The sequence below is a fragment of the Oxyura jamaicensis genome, chromosome 11, assembly GCF_011077185.1.
Source record: "Oxyura jamaicensis isolate SHBP4307 breed ruddy duck chromosome 11, BPBGC_Ojam_1.0, whole genome shotgun sequence".
Classification (NCBI taxonomy): domain Eukaryota; kingdom Metazoa; phylum Chordata; class Aves; order Anseriformes; family Anatidae; genus Oxyura; species Oxyura jamaicensis.
The window spans coordinates 6,138,669-6,160,730 of record NC_048903.1 but is presented as its reverse complement, the minus strand read 5'-3'; positions in this window follow the sequence as shown (position 1 = coordinate 6,160,730).

Here is a 22,062-nt window from a genome sequence, read left to right as displayed (position 1 = left end):
ACGGTATGTTAAAGCATAGTGTTAAATATGGACAGTACTTCAAAGGATATTTAAATTAATAACTTTCAGATGTGGCTGGCTGACTGACTAACCAGTCACGTGCGTCTGTTGCAAGCAGGGGGTACTGGTTTTGAATCACTTTTCAAAGAGGAGCAAAGATGAAGTCTGAGCCACCACAGCTAGCGACCACAATTAACAGAAAAGTGTAGGACATGTTCCATAGAATTAATTAATTGTAGATTAAAAGTGTTGTATATAAAGAAGTATTTTGAATCCAAATATTTAAAATTGTTTGTGTACTTACAGAAGTAAAATATTTTGTTTGTACTTAACAACAGTAGCCATAAAAAGATGCTATATCTGCTTTTATAGTTTGAAGGCTACATATCTCCCAGTGGTAGTAAGTCCTGAGGGAAGGAGGTGACGAGGAAAAGAGCAAGGATCAAGGAAATAACTGAAAAAATTTGTCAGTGAAATGTAGATATGAAATAATAGCTTGCACCTAGCTGACTGTTTCCTTACATCCTTTTTACAAAAGTACTATTTGCTGAAGCAGAGCTTCCTAGAGCAGTGTCTCAGCTGGCTGATGTAACCATGTTACAGCATGGAAGTAGCAATACCAGGATGTTGTCATTAAATTTCTAATGATGCACTAGACCTAGTACCTGAAAACAATTTCAGTGTGTAAATTACTGGTTTGACTAAAAGGAAATAAAGGAGTGGGGGAGGAGAAAAATATTCAAAGTTACTTGAGATATTAATTAACAGTAGGGAAATTGCAGTTAGGCTTGAGTGATTTTAAAAACTATTTTTCAGGTTAACTGGATTTATTCAGCTATGCAAAGAAAGAAGTGTTTAAAGACACTGGGCCACAGCCTGTTTTGGCTTACAGCCTTGCTGTAGCTATGCCACTAAAGTCAGTGTAAAGGATGGGAGTGTTCATGTTTTAGAGTCAGATGCTAACAGCTGGCCAGATCTGTGATCTTTTACCTCTTGATCTTTTCTTAATCCTCCAAGCGTATGCTTAGAAGCAACAGCTTTCCATGCCAAAGCAAAACTGTTGATATTTTCCAAGCCTTATTTTCTAGCTATAATAGTTCTGGTACAGTTAAGCTATATGTTTGACAACATACAACTTTATCATCTGGGAATGAGCATTACATTTGGAATCCAGGGAAAGCAATGTACAATTCAATACTTTCTAAAGGAAGGCTGAGAGTTTGTTGTTCAGGGTGAGCAAATCAAGTCACTATAAATTAAAAAGAGAGACTTTTGTAATAAATTCCTTCAACAGTCTAGAAGATCATTTTAATCTAATGTTATACTTTAACAAATTTACTAGCAACAATTATGTGGCAACCTCTAGTCAGCGATGCAGTCTGTACTTACAAATCCCTTTAATTGTTACGGGTAATTTCAGTTTCCCGGAGCATTTTATTTGTATTGTTTACTTTTTAGGTCTGCCATCGATTAAACAAATCTTAGGGGATTTTCTGAAAACTTACTAGAGTACAACCTCTCCATGCACCCTTGTTCTGTTTATCTAAAGCTACACCAAAGCTGGAACCAGAGTACATGTGTGGGAAGGACATATGGCTAGGTAGAAGACAACATATGTCTTTACTATGCACTTACCATGCAGTTAGTGTTCGGACAGCATCTGTTGTTTGTTTAAACAGGTTTTTTTTTTTTTTTTTTTTTTTTTTTTGTAGGGGGAAGGGTGCAATCTGTTTAAAGGGGACCTGCAAAGAGAAGCAGGGAAAGGGTTTGTGTCTGCATTCTTTTTTTCTCCTTATATTTAAGGAAGAATTGCTTTGGCTTGCTTTTTGCTTTAGAAATTTCAGGACTTTGAAGCATTATCTTTCATGGTTTTGTTTCAGTCATTTTTGGATCACTGAAGCTCAAGGAGTTTTGTCAGCTTTAAATGGAAGGGGGAGTAGTTGTGCACTCCTAACAAAGAGGATTTCTCCAAGATCCCCCAGTGAAATGCATTTGTATTTCCATTACCATCAGAGCACTCAACAACCTCGTGTATGATTAGGGACCTGCAAAGTTGCCTGGTGTTGAGCAGCTTATTTGACATATTCATTTATTTGGCAGACCTTGTGGTGATCTGTTACTGCTGTTCAGGCTGTATGTACTTGTGTGGTGTAGCAGACGTTCATCCTTTCAGCCTCTAGTAGCCCTGCCCATCAGGCAGCAAACACTGCTGTTAGACCCGGGCACAAAGAAGCAGGAGCAACACAAGGTACATCCTGCCCCCTGCTTGATTCCAGGTGCTGGACTGAGGCAGCTGCCCCCAGCCTTCCAGAGCTACACCCTTTGCTGAGGGGTGGCCTACTGAAAACCAAAAGCCCTGTCAGCCATCTTGAATTTACCTCAGAGACTTCCCACCCCCAGAGCCTGACTTAACTCAGCAACACTTTCCAAGCTTTGAGTGGCTCCAAGACCTCCCTCCCCTATTATGTAAAAGGAATTTACTTAAAACCTCACACACTGAGTGGGACAGAACTTGGCCACTGTGGTGGTATTTTGCTAAGCAAGTACAAATATAGAGGCAGACTCAGTTTTGGCAGGAAATAATTCCTGTCTCAGTTATTAGTCCTTTCACATGTGTGATCTCTCATATCAGGCAATTCCAAAATATCGGAAGTCAGGATGGAAGGGCAGAAGCCCAGCCTGGCTGACCAGGAATCTTCTACTGGAGCTTAGGCAAAAAGAGAAAGTGTATGGCTGCTGGAAGGAGGGTCAGGCAAAGAGAAAGGAATACAGGGACACTGTTTGTGTCTGTAGGGAGAAAATTCGTGAGGCCAAAGCCCAGCTTGAGTTGAAGCTGGCCATGTCTGTGGGAGATAATACAAAAGGTTTTTTTAGATATGTGAACAGAAAAAGGAGAACGAAAGAAAACATAGGTCTGCTGCTTGATGGGAAGGTCTCATCACAGACAATGACATAGGCAAAGCAGAGACGTTTAATGCCTTCTTTGCCTCTGTCTTCAACACTGATGATGGGCTTCGGGACCTGGGGTGCCCTGAGCTGTGACGGTGGGAATGACAAACTCCCAACCGACCCTGAACATGTGCGGGATTTTCTGCCCCACCTGGATCCATACAAGTCCATGGGTCCAGATGGGATTCATCCCAGGGTGCTTAAAGAGCTGGCTGACGTCATTGTGGGACCTCTCTCAATTATTTTTCAACGGTCTTGGGAATCTGGAGAAGTCCCGGTAGACTGGAACCTGGCAAATGTTGTGCCAATTTTCAAGAAGGGTCAGAAAGAAGACCCAAGCAATTACAGGCCTGTCAGTCTCACGTCAGTGCCTGATAAAATTATGGAGAAGATGATCCTTGAAGTTATTGAAGTGCACCTGGGGGACAATTCTGTCATTGGTCCCAGCCAACATGGGTTCATGAGGGGTAGGTCCTGCCTAACAAATTAGATTTCCTTTTATGATAAGATCACCCATCTAGTTGATCAAGGGAAACCAGCTGATGTGATCTTTTTGGACTTCAGCAAAGCTTTTGACACGGTTTCCCACAGGATCCTACTGGACAAAATGTCCAGCATACAACTTAACAAAAACATCATCTGATGGGTGAGCAATTGGCTGACGGGCAGGGCTCACAGGGATGTGGTAAATGGGGCCGCAACTGGCTGGCGGATGGTCACTAGTGGGGTCCCTCAAGGCTCCTTTTTAGGGCCAGTCCTCTTCAATGTTTTTATAAATGATTTGGATGTAGGAATAGAAGGTATTTTGAGCAAATTTGCCGATGACACCAAACTTGGAGGAGTTGTGGACTCGAATGACGGTGGAAAGGCCCTGCAGAGAGATCTGGACAGATTGGAGAGCTGGGCGATCACCAACCACATGAAGTTTAACAAAAGCAAGTGCCGGGTCCTGCACCTGGGATGGGGCAGCCCTGGCTATATGTACAGACTGGGCGATGAGACGCTGGAGAGCAGCCCCGCAGAGAGGGATCTGGGGGTCATGGTTGACAGCAAGTTGAATATGAGCCAGCAGTGTGCCCTGGCAGCCAGGAGGGCCAACTCTATCCTGGGGTGCATCAAGTACGGCATTTCCAGTCAGTCGAGGGAAGTGATTGTCCCGCTCTACTCTGCGCTGGTGCGGCCTCACCTCGAGCACTGTGTGCAGTTCTGGGCACCTCAGTACAAAAAGGACATGAAACTGTTGGAGAGTGTCCAGGGGAGGGCGATGAAGATGGTGAAGGGCCTAGAGGGGAAGATGTATGAGGAGCGGCTGAGGTCACTGGGTCTGTTCAGCCTAGAGAAGAGGAGGCTGAGGGGGACCTTATTGCTGTCTACAACTTCCTCGTGAGGGGGAGTGGAGAGGCAGGTGACCTATTCTCCATAATCACCAGTGATAGGACCCACAGGAATGGTGTTAAGCTGAGGCAGGGGAGGTTTAGGCTGGACATCAGGAGGAGGTTCTTCACCAAGAGGGTGGTCGCACACTGGAACAGGCTTTCCAGTGAAGTAGTCACTGCACCAAGCCTGTCTGAATTTAAGAAGCAATTGGACTGTGCACTTAGTCACATGGTCTAAACTTTTGGGTAGACCTGTGTGGTTCCGGGAGTTGGACTTGATGATCCTTATGGGTCCCTTCCAACTTGGGATATTCTATGATTCTATGATCTCTCAAATCAACTGGTTTCCCACTTGTCTTTTACTCTTTAAAGAAAAGCAGAGAAGGCCAACCTGGATTTCTGTGGTGCTTAGTGTTTTATTTTAGGAATTCTGAAACTCAAAAAGAAGAGACAGAAGGACAGGGGAGGGCAACTTACAATACTCATCTGAGCATTGTAATTGCTCGTATGAATACTTCTAGTATTTGAATTTGAATTCTCTGAGGGCATCTTGGTATTATGAAAAACAATATGTTCATTTAGGAAATTCAGTTTTAAGTTGGCCCTCACATCACCCAGGCTGGATGAAAACCACAAGCTTGAACACAGCAAACTCCGGGAAGTCTGGTCTGTCATTATACTTCAGGGTCCAAGGCCTGGAGTGAGGGGAGCACACAAGCTAGACAAAGGAAAACACATTTTAAATGTTTCAGTATTGTCCCCTTTTGTTGTTTACCTACTATTCTTTTTTATGCTAAAGTGGATTGACAATGTTTCAAGAAATTTTATTTTGTTGAGGGGGGGGAAATACCTAGTTTAAAAAAAAAAAAAAAAAAAAAAAAAAACTGTTCATTTCCTTTTGCTTATGATTTTGGTGTTTTACAAACCTCTTTCGTCTTTCTACCATCACTTAAGAATAGCAATATAACTTTTAATGACAGGATTCAATAAAACCATGCATATTATCCCTTTCTGGGTGTAGGAAAGTTAAAAAAAAAAATGGAGAGACTAGGACAGGTGTTTCCTTTTGGCTTGTTTTGTTATACACTTTATAGTAACAATGATTTTTTAAATATAAGAGTTTAGTTAAAATATTTTGAATATTATTGCAGCACAAAACTTGTTTAAAAGTCATTTTTCCTCAGACAAAAAAAAAAAAAAGATGACCTAACACTACAAGACACAACTAAAAAATAAACTTCTAAGACACTCAAGCAAAATACTGTGCAGTGGACCGGGACAATCAACTAGATAATATTTATTACAGAAGTATCTAAGGACTGTAGTAGCTCACAAGATGAAGATGACTCAGGAATACTTTTATTTTGCTGAAGAGTACATTACAAAAGAAATGATGTGTTTTTTCTGCCCTAGTCATTATGTATATAGCCTTGGCTGGAGAGTGGTATAGGGGGGACAAAATGGGGACAATCCAGGGGAAAGCAAGAAGGGTGATCAGAGGTGTTGTAAATATGGCTTAAGATGAAAGGTTGAAAGAAATAGGGCCCTGTCCTTAAAGACTAACAGAAAACATAATATGCAAGTGTGCAAAAGCTGTGAAAAGAAAGGAAGAATCTATCCTTTACACCTATGAGGCACAAGAAGGGAAATAATGAGCTTAACTTGTGTCGAATGGCTTCTGGCTAAATGTTAAAAAAAAAAAAAAAAAAAAAAAAAACTATTAGTTAAGCTAAAAAATGCTAGTGTACAGAGAGGTGCTGAAGCTTTGTTTTGAACGTCTTTAGATCTACCAGAAATAACGTGAAAAAGATGGACCCTACTCTGGGAGTAAGGCACTAAATACCTTTCGGAAGTCCTTTCTGGCCTTAGTTACCACGATTCTCTCCTTCTGAGTGTATCTGGCCGAGTGCATGGCTTACTTGTTCCTGCTCCTCTTCTTTATGTCTTTCCATGTACCTTTGGAAGGCCAGGGTACCCAGCTTGGGCCGACGATACCTCAGTTCACCTGTCACAACAGGCAGAGCAACTTTGTTTTGGTAAACCCTATGGTTTGTCTTAGACCTCCGTAATTTGAATTCATATTTTAGCAACTTTTCTCCCAGTGAAGGCATCTAAATTCCACTTTTCGACCTACTGTGCAGTAACTCAACTGCCAAACCTGCCTGAGTGCTGATTTGAATGTTCAGTTGTAAGACTGGGACACCCTTTGAAGATGGGTGTGTTTGAACGCTGGTTTGGCTGCATTAAAGGGAAAAAGAAGACATGGAAATATATTAAGCAATGTTGAATAGCTGCTAGAGGTTTGGTTGAAGAACTCTAAGGAGGAAATGTAAAATTTATTTATGTACAACATTTAGCTAATTTATCAGAATATTCTTCAACTACTGATCCATGTAATATGTGTTATATTTTAAGGTGTAGGTTGTTGGGTTTTTTATTGACAGGAAGACTGAAGAAGTAATTTTAATTTAAGTCATTTTATTTATATGCACCCCTAAACATATTTGTATACACAGGGAGCTCCAATTATAGTGTAATTAGAGTAACATAAGAGCCTTGAGATCAGGAGTTCAAATTTATATTTGTAAATATTCCACTAACATCTAAAACACTCTTCAAAGATGTTTATTATCTCCATTTTCTGATTGATGGGGTTGTCATGCTTTTAAATAGAAACCACACTAGTATTAACAGAGAGAGTTTCACCTATATACAAGACCTTTACTGCTTGAATGTTTGAATGATTGTAACTGTAAGATAATTGGAGGAGGAAGTTTAAATACATGAATGTGAGGGGGAAGAAGCTAAAGAGCCGAGCCTGCATTCCTCTCTTGTATCTACATAACATCAAGATTATTATTAATTTTATTGAATACTAAAAAATGACTATATAAAAAGCAGAAAGAGAACATAAGCAGTATGGCCAACTGTGTTTTTATTTATTTAACTTTTTTTTGGGGGGGGGGGGATTATTGGAAATAAAAAGAACATTAATTTTTTTAAGTGTATGACAACATTGATTCATCCAGTGTTGTCCAATCAAATTCTTTACTGGTATGCAATATGGGAAGTGATGTTCATGCAGCAGATTCATCTATTTATTCACATATTAACAATAGGTTATGGCATGATTTGGTTTCTGGATATTGTCTGTTCTATTCCCTTCAGGAAAAAGTCTGTTAGATTGGTTGTTATTTCTGGAAATAACTCCTATAGAGAAGCCTGACAAGTATCTTATTGATCCAAGACAAATATGGAAAGAGGAGATTTTTGGCAAAAACAGATGAGAAGTAACATTTCTTAACTGATACGATTTTAAAAATCTGTTCTTACAGTCTTTACTCAAGTAAACTATCATCAGCCTTAGCTTGGATTTCTTTAATGATGCCTATAAGAAAATATTTCTGTTTTAACGTTTTGTTCTCTTTTGTTTTTCAGTGTTGATTCTGGAGCATATTTTATGATTAACTGATTGCTGAGAGCAGTTCAGCTTTATAATAAACCAAACCTTTAAGATTAGTATTTGTCTCTTACTCTGGGATAGCAGAATAAGATTATAGTTTGGGAACTGACAGCCTCCAGAGCTGGAAATCCACTGACATCCCACTCTGCCAGAGAGCTGGGATGGGGCAGGTGGCCGTACAAAGTTGTAGCCCAGTGTGTACTGGGAGCCACTGGTGTCATCCATTCCCCACTGCTGGAGTAATGCTTGGGGTGGGCCTGGAGGCCTTCAGACTGGGTTCCCCGGGGAGGCATGCCCAGCTGGGATTGGGCTGGTTTAAAGATGGAGCTGTAGCTCTGTACACGTTTGGGCTCGGAGTGACTGAAACAACAGTTTAAAAGAGTTCCAATCTTTAATGAATAAATACCTTACTCAAGTGCATTTTTAAGGCATCTGCAATTGTTGTAGAAAGTCAATGTTTTGCTGTTGAAATGCCTTGTACCAGAAAATATGTATGATTATTCTTCGGGGAATGATGAGATGCACCTGGTCTAATCCTTGCTGTCATTTTACTTTAACTAAAAAAATTAATTTTTGTGAGGTTTTGGAGAAAAGATAAACTCAAATTAATTTTTCATTGGGAATAAGTCATACCATCTGCTAATTTATTCTCTGGTGCAGTCATGTTTTGAATTGGTTAACTGCTTCAGTAAGGGAAGAAAGGGGACAGAATAGTTTGTCTGTTGCTCCAGGGAGACTTGCTAAAGCTAATATGTTGCATCAGTTAAAAAGGAAAACAAGGGGAAAGGTATGGATTTCCTAACACCATCTGTGTCACATACATGAAGGATGAATTCTCACACTGCAAAAGAGCTGGAAGAAACATCCTTGGAATATACAGATTAGTGGTAGCTCTGTTGATATGGTATATGTGGGGGTGGGAGAGAGATTATGTTGCTAACATCTTGGATTAGGTTTGTGGTTTCTAGAAAAGATGAATTTCTTAAGAGGCCTTCTCCCTGCTGCAGGAGAAATGGAGTCAGATCTGAGCATGAAAACTTGGTTGGTTACGACAGAGGCACTCTTTAGCAGAAGATTCGCTCTCTAGCTAGGAGCTTTTATGTCCTTGTACTGTGTTCTATTTTATTTTTGTCTGAGATAAAGACCTGGGTGTTTCTGGGTTGTTGAGACCTCTGGAATTTGACTTCAGTTGTGGAGAAGCAGAGGTTGTGCAGGCCACCCACCCGAATTGCAGATTTAGTGCAGTCCTGCAGTCATTGACTTGAGTATTGTCAAAAAACATGTCATACTATCTGAACAAACACACTTCTATCTGCAAGTGAGTCCTTCATCCGATCCTTTTAGCAAGCCCATATCAGCTTAAAACACACCTTTTGCAGATTGTTTTTGACCTTTCTAGCTATGGACATAGGTCTAGAAATGACTGATACTCATTGACTCTGATCAGTTTTCCTATTCTGAGCCATAAATGTCAAGAGAAATAGCTCTCTCCCTCTTCTGAGGTACCAGGACTTAACAGTAAATGCTTTTCTAGCAGCATTACATAAAACTGAAAAAATGTTTAGCAAACTGTTTTTTAATGACATTAAGCTATGGCTTCAACAGGAAGCAGGGATGCATTGCTCTAACATCTATGGTATGGGTTTGGTGCCAAGAAACAAAACTGAGTGACTGAATGTGAAACAATGCAGGCCACAGTTATTGCAGCATATAATCTAATGTGAAAATCCAAACAAGTAGGACTCACCCAGCATGCAAAAAAGTTTAATGGGACTAGAGGGAACAACAGACTTGAAACAGCGCTGGTTTTGCTGAAATATGAGTCTACACTGGGAGGGGTGAAGTAGCTGGTATACAATCACCACTACATTGCTGTTTATTGCTTTATGGAATTCCCTGAAATTCCTGCTGCTCCCCATGTTTTATTAATCACAGTGAGAAATTGTGTTGAAAGTCACGAGGTGTTCCTTCTATAGCATTTGCTTTCTTGAGCAAGGAGGAGGATTCCCTGTGTCCTCCGCAGTCCTGACAGGCCTTTGGTCCCCTCCTTGTACCCTCCCTCCAGTTTCTATTTCATTGTGGCGCACACCTGGGGGTAGATGGATGACCACATCCAGAAAGGTAGAAAGGGATTTAATGTTTCAAATTCCTTTGCCTCGGAGATGTGAGCGTTACCTACTGGTCTTGTTCTTCTTTCACATTTAATAAATTTGCCCTTCCTTGCAAAGGAGACTTTGCTAAGAGGACATTATGTCCTCAGCTGAAGCCCTTGCCATGAAGCACTATTCTGGAGTTTTCTTCAGTTCATTCTACCTCAGAATGGTGGCTTTTAAGAAACTGCTGTCTAGTAAGAAATATTTTCTTGAATCAGTCTATATACTTTTTTCTCTCAAATGCAAATCTCTCACAGGGCTCTTAATACTTTGCATTTATGTGACACTTCTTGTCGGAAGCTTTCAAACTGTAACATATTATGATTTTTGAAAGTAAGAAAATTCTACCTTAGATACATGTTTTTAATTAGACTAAACAAACAGTAACGAAGTCATGGCCCTGATCTGCAGGTTGATCCCACTGATTGAACCCAGCTCTCACTTGAATTCTTTGTGAAACAGGGGCCTAACTTTGGATGTCTTTCTTCTGGAAATGAAGGAGCTCAGCTGCACCACATGATTAGCTTTTTAAGCAAATAACTTTTTGGCTATCAATGGAGGGAGCCCAGGAGGAATGACCTGCAGGTGTGGAGGAAAATTTAACTTCTCAACCATGCAGTACTGATTCTTTGTTCTGCTGATGCAGGATTAGAGCTCAATGGGAAAGAAAAAGATCAATGACATTTAAGGCTTTGTCTGTGCTGGGGTAGGATTTTTATGTTCTCAGCACCCATAACTGGGAACAGATTTTCAATACTACTCAACTCCCGTTCGATGCTTAAGTACATACTAGCCATTAAAAACAACTCAGCACCAAATGTTGTGAACTTCTGAAAATCCACACACTTGTTTGGGTACTTAAGTTCTCTTTTGAGAAATATAACTCTGTATTTTTTTTAAAAAAATCATAATTCGCCAAAATAGCACATAAAATTTGTACTGTGTGTGGTGCTTCTGCAAACTTAAGCTAGCTGCAAGTAATGGTGTCTACAATATGGTCGCTGTTGTGGAAATTCCACTAGCAAAAATCCCCCACCTAGAGGTAAGCAAACTTCAGGAGAGAATTTGAAATGATTCAAACTGTTTCTCAAGAGTATTGAAACTTAAACCATAAGCCTCTTTGAAGTTTAGGATGTTCTTTTATTAGTAATCCATATTATTACATTTTTGTCTTCTAATTTCTGGGATTTGGATAGACCTGAATAGACAATTTTAAAGCACAAAGATTTTATCCCCCATATTTTTATTCTAGAAGTGACAAAATAACTCGTTAGGGAATGACGGAAGGCTTTTGACTTGGCCAGAAGTAAAAACTGTCTACAACTGTCTTAGGAAAGTTCTGTTAAAAGTGCTCTTGCTTAGCAAGCAAGCGTGTAGTTATTATTTTAAGGAGGTGAATTTAATTAATCACAATTCTCAGGATAGTCAGCATTCCTAGGTCCTATTAATGTAATTCTTAGATTTAAAGCTAGTTATCCAGGCAAATTTGAACCAGTTGACTATGCTACAGTGATTTCTGGTCCTCATGTGTTTGAGCATCCTCTGATTACTCCTGGAGCCAAGTCAGTGTTGGAGAATTTTGTCTTCCAGCAGCATCTTTCCGAGTGTTGAAGAGGTGGGATTCCCCAAGAGCATTGCTGACATGACACCTAGATTGGCTAGTGAGACCCCTTTGCAAATATTACTTATTTCACCGGCGTGGCAGAGGTCACAGTACTGTAATTAGACAAAATGTGGCTTTGCTAATGTGGCTGAGACCCCATGAAGAAGATTTTGCAAAGCTGATACACAAGGACATTGATTGTGGTGGAAATGTATCCTGGTTGGATGGTGTAGCTACACTGACGGCTTTCCACTGCTTTTTCTCTGCAATTCTTTATGTGATGAAGACCACTTTATTTTGAGTTTTGTATTCTGCTGAACAAGTCTGTTAGTTAAGATTCCACTTTGAGGAACTTGGAAGTTGTGGGGATTTTTTTATTTTTGTTTTGTTTTGTCTTGTTTTGAAGATATAATGAGGACTTTGCGCTGGAAGCCTGCAGCAATCCTGTTATGCTGTGATTAATGTCACTGTATAATTCTGACAAGCTGAAGCCCTCCCAGGGTGCTCATTCATCATGAATCTCTCTATAGCTCTTATTTATTTATTGAACAACATGTAAGCACAGTTCCCTTTTTTGTTTAATGTATCAGCATTTCAGTGTATGTGGACTTCAAGGTTTCAGTTTTGTTGACAATAATGAGATCATCCAGACAATTATCGTTTGATTTTCACTTCACTAGTGAGGAAGATTAAAGAAAAGTTAAGGAGCTTTGTCTGTTTCCTGTTACCCATTTACTGAGGGGGAAGAAAAACTAACTGTTTAAAATGTATAAATTATGAGACTTTAGATCATGCTCAAACAGTACGTGAGGAGACTGCATACCATCAGTTCATTGGAGTTTCTAATGGGTCAAGCTGGCTTTCTGCTTAACTAAACCATGACTTGGATCCCTACTTAAACAGCAGGTATGAGTTAAGGTCCAAGGCGTATCCTGTATGTCTACTGCATATGAGCATTCATCCAGCTGCTACACCTTCAAATTCTTCACAGTGCAAAGATTAATTACTTGTACAAGGGTCTGCACCTAGCATTAGCATTTTGTTAAAGCATCCAGGCTCCTGCAGCTCCCTGCCCTGCCCTGTTTCAGTGGGAGAATAAAAATGGATAGGAAAACAGTAGAACTGTAGAATATAGTGGAATAGTTGAGTTGGAAGGGACCTAAAAAGATCATCAAGTCCAGCTGCCTGACCACCTCAGGACTAGCCCAAAATTAAAGCATGTTATTGAGCATGAACTGGTAATAGGATGCCATATAAGGTTCCAAAATCAGGGATGTGCAGTGTCATGGGCCACGGTAGCAATAAAAATGCTGGTCACATTCTTTAACACATTGGAAACTGCTCAGATACTGCTGTGATAGGTGTTGGATAAGAGTCTGAAGTACAGTGATTCTCAGAACAGAAGTAACACTATACCTACACAAAAATGTGTTGCTCTGGACACTTTAAGATCAGACATAAATATCAAGAAGTTGGAGGGAATTCAGAAAAGAGCCACAATCATGATTAAAGAGCACAGAAAGATGATGGCAAGAAAAGAAGAAAAGAACTAGATGTGCATAGTTATATGATGATTAAGAAGGTGCATAAGCTTCTACAGCTAATTGAAGTGTATAAATGTAAAGGAAGGAACATAATTGTTTGGAGTGTTATGAGGGCTTGTAACTGGGAGTAGTTGGATGAAATTAATCAAACAAAAATTTAGGTTGGGAAATTTCCAAACAGTGGACCATATGTTCCCTTCTGGCGTAAAAACGTGTGAAGGGGAACAAAACACTCTAAAAGCCACGTAGTGTTTGAAGTGCAGCTGTTGTTCCACATTCTCTCCCCTGCTTTGTGAAAGTAAGGGCCAGGGCCAGGTTTCTGAAGTGCACATACTATCAATACAAGTGTTAGAAAAACCAGGAAATCTGTAGTTAAGCTTACCCAGCTCTTGAAGTCCCAGTTACAAGTTGTACATTTGCTTTTCAACCTTGCCCATTTTTACTTCCCATGTCTCCTTCCTCCACCCAAACCTTGACTCATATGGAGGCTGTGTGTTTAGAAATGTGTGTTTTGCTTTGTTGGGAAAGCTGATTGAAACTTGGAAGTGTATGATTCATGTGTGGACAGCCTTTCGGTTCAGGTTAAGTTCAAGTGTGTCGAAGGGTGGACAACGAAGGGAGTTGTACAGTGCCAAATATTGTAACCATACTTAACGTGAGTCCTGATAAACAGGTTCAATACCTCCTTCCCCTGTGACAGCTTGTGTATGTGGCTGAAGTAACCACTTTGTATGGGGGACAGAGTTCTTCATGGCTTAAGGTTAACGGTGAGAAGTGCTGTAGAGAATTTTTATACTTTGCTAGAATAAGAACTCAGTGTGTAATTTCTGGGTTTTGTCTTTTCTTTGCATAGAGTATAAATATGGGGGGGACCACAACTTTTTTTTTTTTTTTTTTTTTTTTTTTTTTTCCCCTTTACAAGACCACTTAAAAAGTCTTGCTTTTAGACAGGGCCTTCTCAATTTTACTGAATCCTGATGTCCTCCAAATTGCCCCTTCCAAGTGCTTCCTAACTTCTCCACGCTCCCCACAGCTGTACTCCAGATTGTCCAGTGAAGAATTACTATGTCATGTTTGGAGACTAAATACAATCATTCAAGTATTTCAGCAAGACTGAATTCTGTTTGTTTAAATGCATGTTTCAACATTAATTATAGAGCCATTGCTGATTTCTTCTTAATAAAAGTCCAGAGAACGTAATATGTCATACAGTGACAGTATTTTGGTTTTTCTGTTTGCATTTTTCTAAAAGAAACATTTTGTCCAAGACAGTTCTCCTATTTCCAGATTTTAAACAGACATGGGTCATTTGAAAGTAGGTCAAAGGAGCTTGAAATCTTAAATCTATATAAACTATTTTTTAGAGATACAGTATTTATCCATTTATCATGTATTTTATGTCACCTTTTGTTACCAAATCTCTAAATCTTCAAGCAAATATCTCTAAATTTCCCAACACACAACTAAATCTAAGCATCCTTCATATTTTCAGCATGTTTGAGAAGGAACTTAGACTATTCAGACTAAAGTCCTTTAAAAAACAGAAGCATTTTCCACTAAAATAATTTTATTTAGATGAAAATTGCTGCTGATATAAAGAGGTAAGGTTTGCCAGCTTACGCTAAACATCAGCTTGGTCTACAGCTGTTCAGGGTAGTCTTCGTGTCTTTCTATTAGGTTGTAAAATGTATATTTACATTTTAAGCATTATTGGTCATACATTTTGAAAATAGTAATTGCTCTATTTTATAAACATTTAAGAGACCCTAGATAGCTTTGAGTTTTCTTGTATTAATACATGCAAGTAAATAACACCATATTAACCAAAACCTAGCAACAAGTCTTTTTTTTTTTTTCTTTTTCAATGTTCACTTTAATGTTCTCAAACACCAAACAATAAATGAAATAGACCTGCACCCAAACTGAATTAAAATTTCATCAAAAGCACAAAGGCAAGAGAATTCTGAATTAGCTGAACCTTTGCCTCCTGCTGTGTATCTAGATGTTGCTGGAGTCCCCTAACCTTGATTAGTGTCGGCACCAAAGGCTATGTGTTATTGTAGATCAACTCACACAATTACTGCTGACATCTTTAATCTAGCTTTATAAGCAGAAAAAGATATAACAATGTCTAGTGTTGAGAAGCTGGAGCTACAGAAATTCTGGCTTGAAGTAAAGTGACCATTTTTAACAGGAAGGGTAAATTAAGCATAGGAACAATCCACATAGGGACACATTGGTTTCTCCATCGCTTGAAGTCTTTGTATTAAGAGTGGGTATCTTTTTAAAAGAGGTTCTGTAGATCAAATGAAAATGATGGTTTTGATGCAAAAATTAATGGTTGAGGTTGTTTCGCCTAGGTTACCCAGGAGATCAAATACAATGATCATACCAGTCTATTTTGGATGTAATATCTATAGATTCAGGGAGTAGATTATGTATTCAGCAAAATAGCTTCAGACAAACAAACAGTGAGATATTTAGCTTTATTTATTTCATACTTATATGAGGTATGCTTGTCTTCGGTATTTTATCTATGAAGAAAATCGGTATCTAGATCTAAAAGATGACTGTCAGACAACAGACATATTGTTTCTCTTATGTCAGAAAATAGATTTGATGATTATGCAACCACATGAAGTTTTTTTCAAACAAGCCATGAGCCTACAATTGTAATATTTTTTGATGTTACATTGTCAAGATTTTCCAGTTTCTTAAAACTGCCCTAAAAGGTGTTTATATACTAGTGAGTTATTTCACTTCCCATTTCCTCAAGTCAGCTTAACAGAGAGGTTTGATTAATCTCCAGACATAGGATTTGAAAAGAGCATGTAGGCTGAGTGTGGAGGATTTTTGTTTTGCTTTATCTTATTTTGCTTTTAGTAATAAAGTGACTTAAGTCAATTTATTTAACAAAGCAGACTGGATATTGGTGAATCACCTTAATGGGTTTCAGAGATGGCTTTTTAATTCGCTACAGTTCTTAAGCTATTGAAAGCAGAAAATGAATAAATTATGTCTTTTAAAAACAATAACAACAAACTCAAGTCTAATGACTTCATGGAATGATTTCAAAGTAACATTGCCCCTGGTGGAAAAATGGGAGCTGCCTGCTTTCCAAATGGGCTGCACCTGTGCAGCTCTCAGAGAGGTTAAAAACATATCAAAGATTTTCATCTACGCGGGGCCTTCTGGGACGTGCTAAATGGATTCAGAAGTTGGAGAAGGATCAGCAGTCCTGGCATCGTGTGCTGTGTTACTGTTGGTCCTTGTTTCCTGTTAATTGTGATACTGCCAGAGACTTTTTTTTTTTTTTTTTTTTCCTGTCTCATAAAATAAAATAAAAGACTCAGCCTGCAGGCATCGGATCTGATGCCTTTGCTTGCTGCAGAGATGCAGTCATCTGGTTTTAGCGCTCAACATCTAATGGCTGGCATATGGACAGAACGCAGTGTTCTGTGCCGCTCCCCTGGCTTCTCGTAATCAGCGATTGAGATCCATTATTTCAGCAGGTGTGCTAATATCTGCAAGTGTGGCTGCCTCGCTCTGCTAAAACTGAAGATGTGTGGCTGTGGCCTCTCATACAGAAATGTTAATAAAATCATTATTGCACAGAACGAGTTCTGTTCTACAGAATGGCCAGTGTCCTTAAGAAATACATGGGGTAAGACTCTCTATTTTGGACTGCTGTAGAACTAACTGAAGAATGCAAAAAGGAAGTAGCAAAGTTTGAAGGAGAAGTTTCAGTAACAAGCTGTTGGACCTAAAAGATGGTGGCAGCTGCAGGAGGTAGGGAACATCCCTTAACATAGCTATTATGAAAGTGCACATCTCTTTAAGATATATTTAAATTTCAGAGTAGTTCTTTCCCTTACAGACAAGAAATTCCAGTAGCACAATTATCACCATGTACTCAATAGGCTGCTTTATTTTTAATAAGAAAATCAGAAGAAAAAGCATTTTATCTTTATGCATGTTTCCAAATTACGTATCACATGATATACAGGGAGTCTGAGTTAATAATGCCTTTAGAAACTTTAATGTTTGCACTTTTATTTATTCCTCTTTTGACAGGTCTACTCTTGTTTCATTCTTTGCAATTCACATCATTTCAAGACGCACAGACATTCAACTGTCTAGTTACTGGAGAATTTCAAGTATTTTTTAGGCAACATTGGCATATAGTGCTCCTAGGGCTAGGAGCATGTTCTTGAGAGCATTTATTCCCTGGAACATGAGGACTATGTAAGTGAATAAATCTCTGCAGGATGTGGCTACATTCTTGCAAGATTAATGAGACAGGGAAGGGTTGAAAGAATAGAGAGCTACCACTTAGCCAAATCTCTGTTTGAACGGAGACATTTTTCTGCAGTACTGCTTGAATCTGTACTGTCTGAATTGTGATGGCTGTAATGTGTGGCTCAGAAAGACAAATATTTAGACCCCAATAGAGCTAAGCCTGGAATTTCCAACTGAAATCAAGGAAAATTAAATGTTTCAATCATTACAAATGAATTATCTTGATCTCAAGGTCAGCATCTTCAGTATATGAATGAATAGCGATTAGGTGTAGCAACAAGGTAGCAATCCTAACTGTGCAGAAATCATAGTTATTATATTTTTTTTCCACAATTAGTGCAGACACACTCTGCTGTACGTTAGAGTATATCCATGATTTCTTCATGCTAGCTGCCAGCCAGAGTGCTGAGTGTCTACTGAGTCCGTAAAGGCTCCTGTCTACACTTCCCAGCTGCCTGATTGTAGGAGCTCTGAAATCACAAGCTGCAGGAAAAGTATGGCGTGATTTTACAAACCATGAAATTTTACTATATTTTTTCCTCTGCCTTCTGTATTTTTTAACTTAAAAAGGAAGACACCACTGACCAAATATCCCAGCCAGGATACACAATGTAGATGTTATCTCCAACTGTTCTGTTTATCAAGGCCTTTCACTAACCCAGACAGCTTTCATTATAGTTTGCCTGCTTCTCTTCCATGCCTATGTTCCTCTAGGTAATTCTCTTCCCCCATTGCCTTCTCCTATAAAGTGTGAAAAGAGGTAGGACAAACAGGGTTTTTAGCTTGTAGGGTAGAAGTATGGCCATATGGAATGAAAGCAGCTGAGCTTGAAGTTGTGAAAAATATGGTGAAAAGTGTCTTTGAGAGACAGAACAATTCCGTTTACAAGAGTTAAAGGAAACTCTTTTAAACAGATGGATTTTTGTTCCAGATCTACAGAGGAGGAAAAAAGAAAGGTGACTACATCATTTGTAAGTGGAAAAGAAGTGATAACACATTCAAATTAGTATCTACAAGTATGAAGAATTTTTTCAGCCTCACTTTAGTTCATGCAAACAGAATTGTAATAATGAAAGCTGCTTAAACTTTTGCAGTCTCATTAGACCTCAGTGGATATGCACTAGCCATGCTCAGAAAGTATTTTCCTCTTTTATTATCCAATGGACTCACCTCTCCTATAGGCTGTTACCTAGTTACTGAAAGAGAAGGAAGACCAGCTGTTTAACAAGTATGAATTATAAGGCTTTATGTAACAGCCAGACAATTTGTGAGGATTCTGTGTGCCATTAGGAGTTCTGAGAAAGCTCAGCTGGCACACTTGGTTTGTCACCAACTCAAGCCCCTGCTTGAGTGTGATTTGATGGTCAAGGTGCATCTTAGTACGTGTTGGAGGTGTTTGTCCAGTTCACACGCTGTGAAATTCACTACAGTACCAATTTCCTTCTCAAAAAGTATTTGTATAAAGGGTTTGTATATGATTTTAGTTGTTTGCAAAGGTCACCATTTAAGTCTTTGGAGTGAGGGAAAATGTTTTACCTAAAAACCAAATGCTTGTGCAGGCAGAAGGGTGTTTTGCTAAAAGCAGTGTGCTTACTAAAAGAGTCAGACAGTCAAACCAATAAAGTAGAAAAATCTTTCCTGTTTTGAGTGCAACCCAGATTTTGAGGTTTGCCTAGAAACAATTCTAGACAACACCTGGTTTTCATTTGCCAGCACCTGGTCAGCAAGACTTTGAAAGCTGTTTCTACCTCTCTCTCTGTAATGCCCTGAACATGTTGCACAGTATTCTGCATACAGGGCTTTGTGACAGCACGGCACTGCTCCGTGTTAGTGCACGCAATTGTCGTGCTTTAGTTTCTGCCTATTCTACCTGAAGGTATATGATATAACCCCTCTGTGGAATTCACCCTGAAAGGTAAGAAAGGTAAGTCCTCATAGAAGAGTTGGAGATTTAAGTCTCCAGGACAATGTATTTCCAAACACTTGAGTTTTCATGGCCTATAGCTTTCTCCTCCATCAGAGCAATATCCTCTATGAAGAAGTTTGAGAGGGAGGTCGTAATGTCTTCTGCAAAGGATTTTTTTTGCAGTTTCTTATTCTGCTGCATCTCAGACAGACACCCAGTTAACTACCAGCCCTTGGTCTAATCTGCAACATCAGGCACATTAGAAAAGTGTCAGCTATGATGGAGCAGACATGGTGACTGAGTTAGAAATCCCATTCCTGAACTTACTCTATTTGTTATAATGATATTTGTTTTAATGAAATATGCTGAAAAATTTGTCTTTATAAGGGAAGCTGGTACACTGCAAATGAAATCTGCTGGACAGATTCATAATTATGGCTAATAGCACTTAGAAATAGATGTATAGTAAACCCCTTCATCTCTCTTTGACTTTTTTCTTTGGAAGTGAGATGAGAAATTTCAGGCTCCCCAACAAAGCCGGACAAGATAGAGAAGAAGCTCTGTTTTGGAGAAGTTCAAGGAAAAGGAAGAGCTAGAAAAGCTATATGAAACACTGCTTTTCTTATTCTGTTAGTGTTTCTTAACTAATAATGTCATGCTGCAGACATGGACTCTCTAGTTGTCAATAGCTTATGAAAATAAATAGATAAATAAATGCATTGTGATGCTTCCCTTAGGCATTTATGTATAAATGAGGCTTGTTTTGCATTAAGACCTGACTACTTTTTGTCCATTGTTCTTGCCTTTTACAGTAAGAGCGCCACTAGACTAGCTGAGATATGGAAAGAATATTTGCACTATATTTGAACTCTGACTTGGGTGTTTAGAGACTAAATTAAGCTTTGTTCTTCTCACTTCTTACAGAGCTTAAACTACAGTATGTGATGTTTTAAATATGGTCCCTGAGCCAAGTTGTTTCCTCCCTAGAACATGCGTTAGGCATCAGCTCTCACCCGTCATTTGCTGGGATTGATAATGTGCCAAGTCTTGAAGTCTTGACTCAGTTCTTACTCCGACAAGACTCCCATGGAAATCAATGGAAGTTTTGCCTGATAAAATGCTTCTGGATTCCTCTCCAAAACACTTGGCTGTTTTGCAGGCACGTTTGCAAAAATCCAACATTTCAGCCCTGTAAAGTAGGATTATCAAAATCTTAACTGATGGAGGACATTCCGAGGGCAAAATACCCGGGGGCCTGCTGCTGGCAGTGGAACACTGCTTATGTTTGAAAACCAAACCAAAACAAAGCCAAGGGCTACAGGACAATACATCATCTAAAAAGCTGCTAGTAGAACAGCAGTTAAACTTATCTGGCAGTATCCACGTACGGACAGCATGAAGTGACAGTGCCTTGTTACACTGTAAGGTGATCGATTAATGACTTGTGTTATTTGGAGTCATTTTGAAACTGAACAAAAGGCTACGAGACAAGATTTTTATTATTTATTTTTTTTACTTTTGTCCTGCATGTGGAAATTAGAAAAACTAAAGTTCAATTGGTTCATACAGAAAGATGTACTGTAGCTTAGCAAGCATTGCATTGCAATCAATTTCAACAAATACCACAAAAACACTACAGGATGAACATAATCACCAGAAATAAACAGAAACTAACTTTAATGATCAGTTTTTAATACACGAGTATCATCCATCTCTTATTTTATAAACACATTTAGGTTGTGTTTTTTTTTTTTTTTTTGAAGCTCAGCATGCTTTATGTCATGCAATTTATGTTGCTTTGAAAGCAATATGTGCTTTGCATCTGGAAAAAGAAGCCATTTGAGGGGTATAGGAAAAAGTAATGTCTATACATTCTCCATGGTTCTGCCATGGAGCAAATCAAGGCCTGTTATTTTGCAACAGACACATGGAACTTTCATTTCCTGGTGAAAACAAGCAAAGTGAGACGCTTTTCATTTTCAGATTTCAGAGTGAGAAGCAACATCACGTGAAACCAGCTTAGCTGTAATTTTTTAGTTAATCTACCAAAGCTGTGCCATGCTGTGGAGCACGAGAATTCTGTTCCATACCCTTCAGTTCTGGTAGTGCAATTATCCCAGCCAGGCCCTGCAGCTCCTTAGGGTGGTGCGCATCTAAGTTGTTTCTCCGTTTGCAGCCAGGTACATACTGAGGTACGTGTACTGGTCCAGCTGTAGAGTGCGCTTGCCCTGCACAGCTTACTTACAATAGCTCTAACTATGTGAACCAAGATCAGATCATGATTTTTTCCATTGCCTAGAGGGATGTATCAAAGGAGTAGGGCCTTGGCTTTTGGAAAGAAAGCATATCGTATTTCTCTCCAAAGTCTTTCTCCAGCTGTCCAGGAACTGCACAGTGAGATTCTGGGATTATGTCTACACTGTGACATGTAGAGTTGTTAAAGCCTACTGAACCCTGTGACTCATGCTGACTTTCTCAATGACTATTAACCCAGCTGCAATTTTGAATTAGAGCATTCATGTATTTGGGAAGAGTTGGCTTGTGTTGTCTCTTGACAGACTAATTTGTATCATGTATGATTTGCTTGTGCCCAGTCCATCCAGACTTGGTAGGTTGAATCCATGCTAAAATACCAGGCATACTTCAGTGACTATAGGCACCGTTTCCTGCTCTGATGCCTGCCTTTTACTTTTTTTTTTTTTTTTTTTTTTAATATATTTTATGATCAAACAAAGCTTAGGATCTTAGAACTGATTTACTATTGTTGTG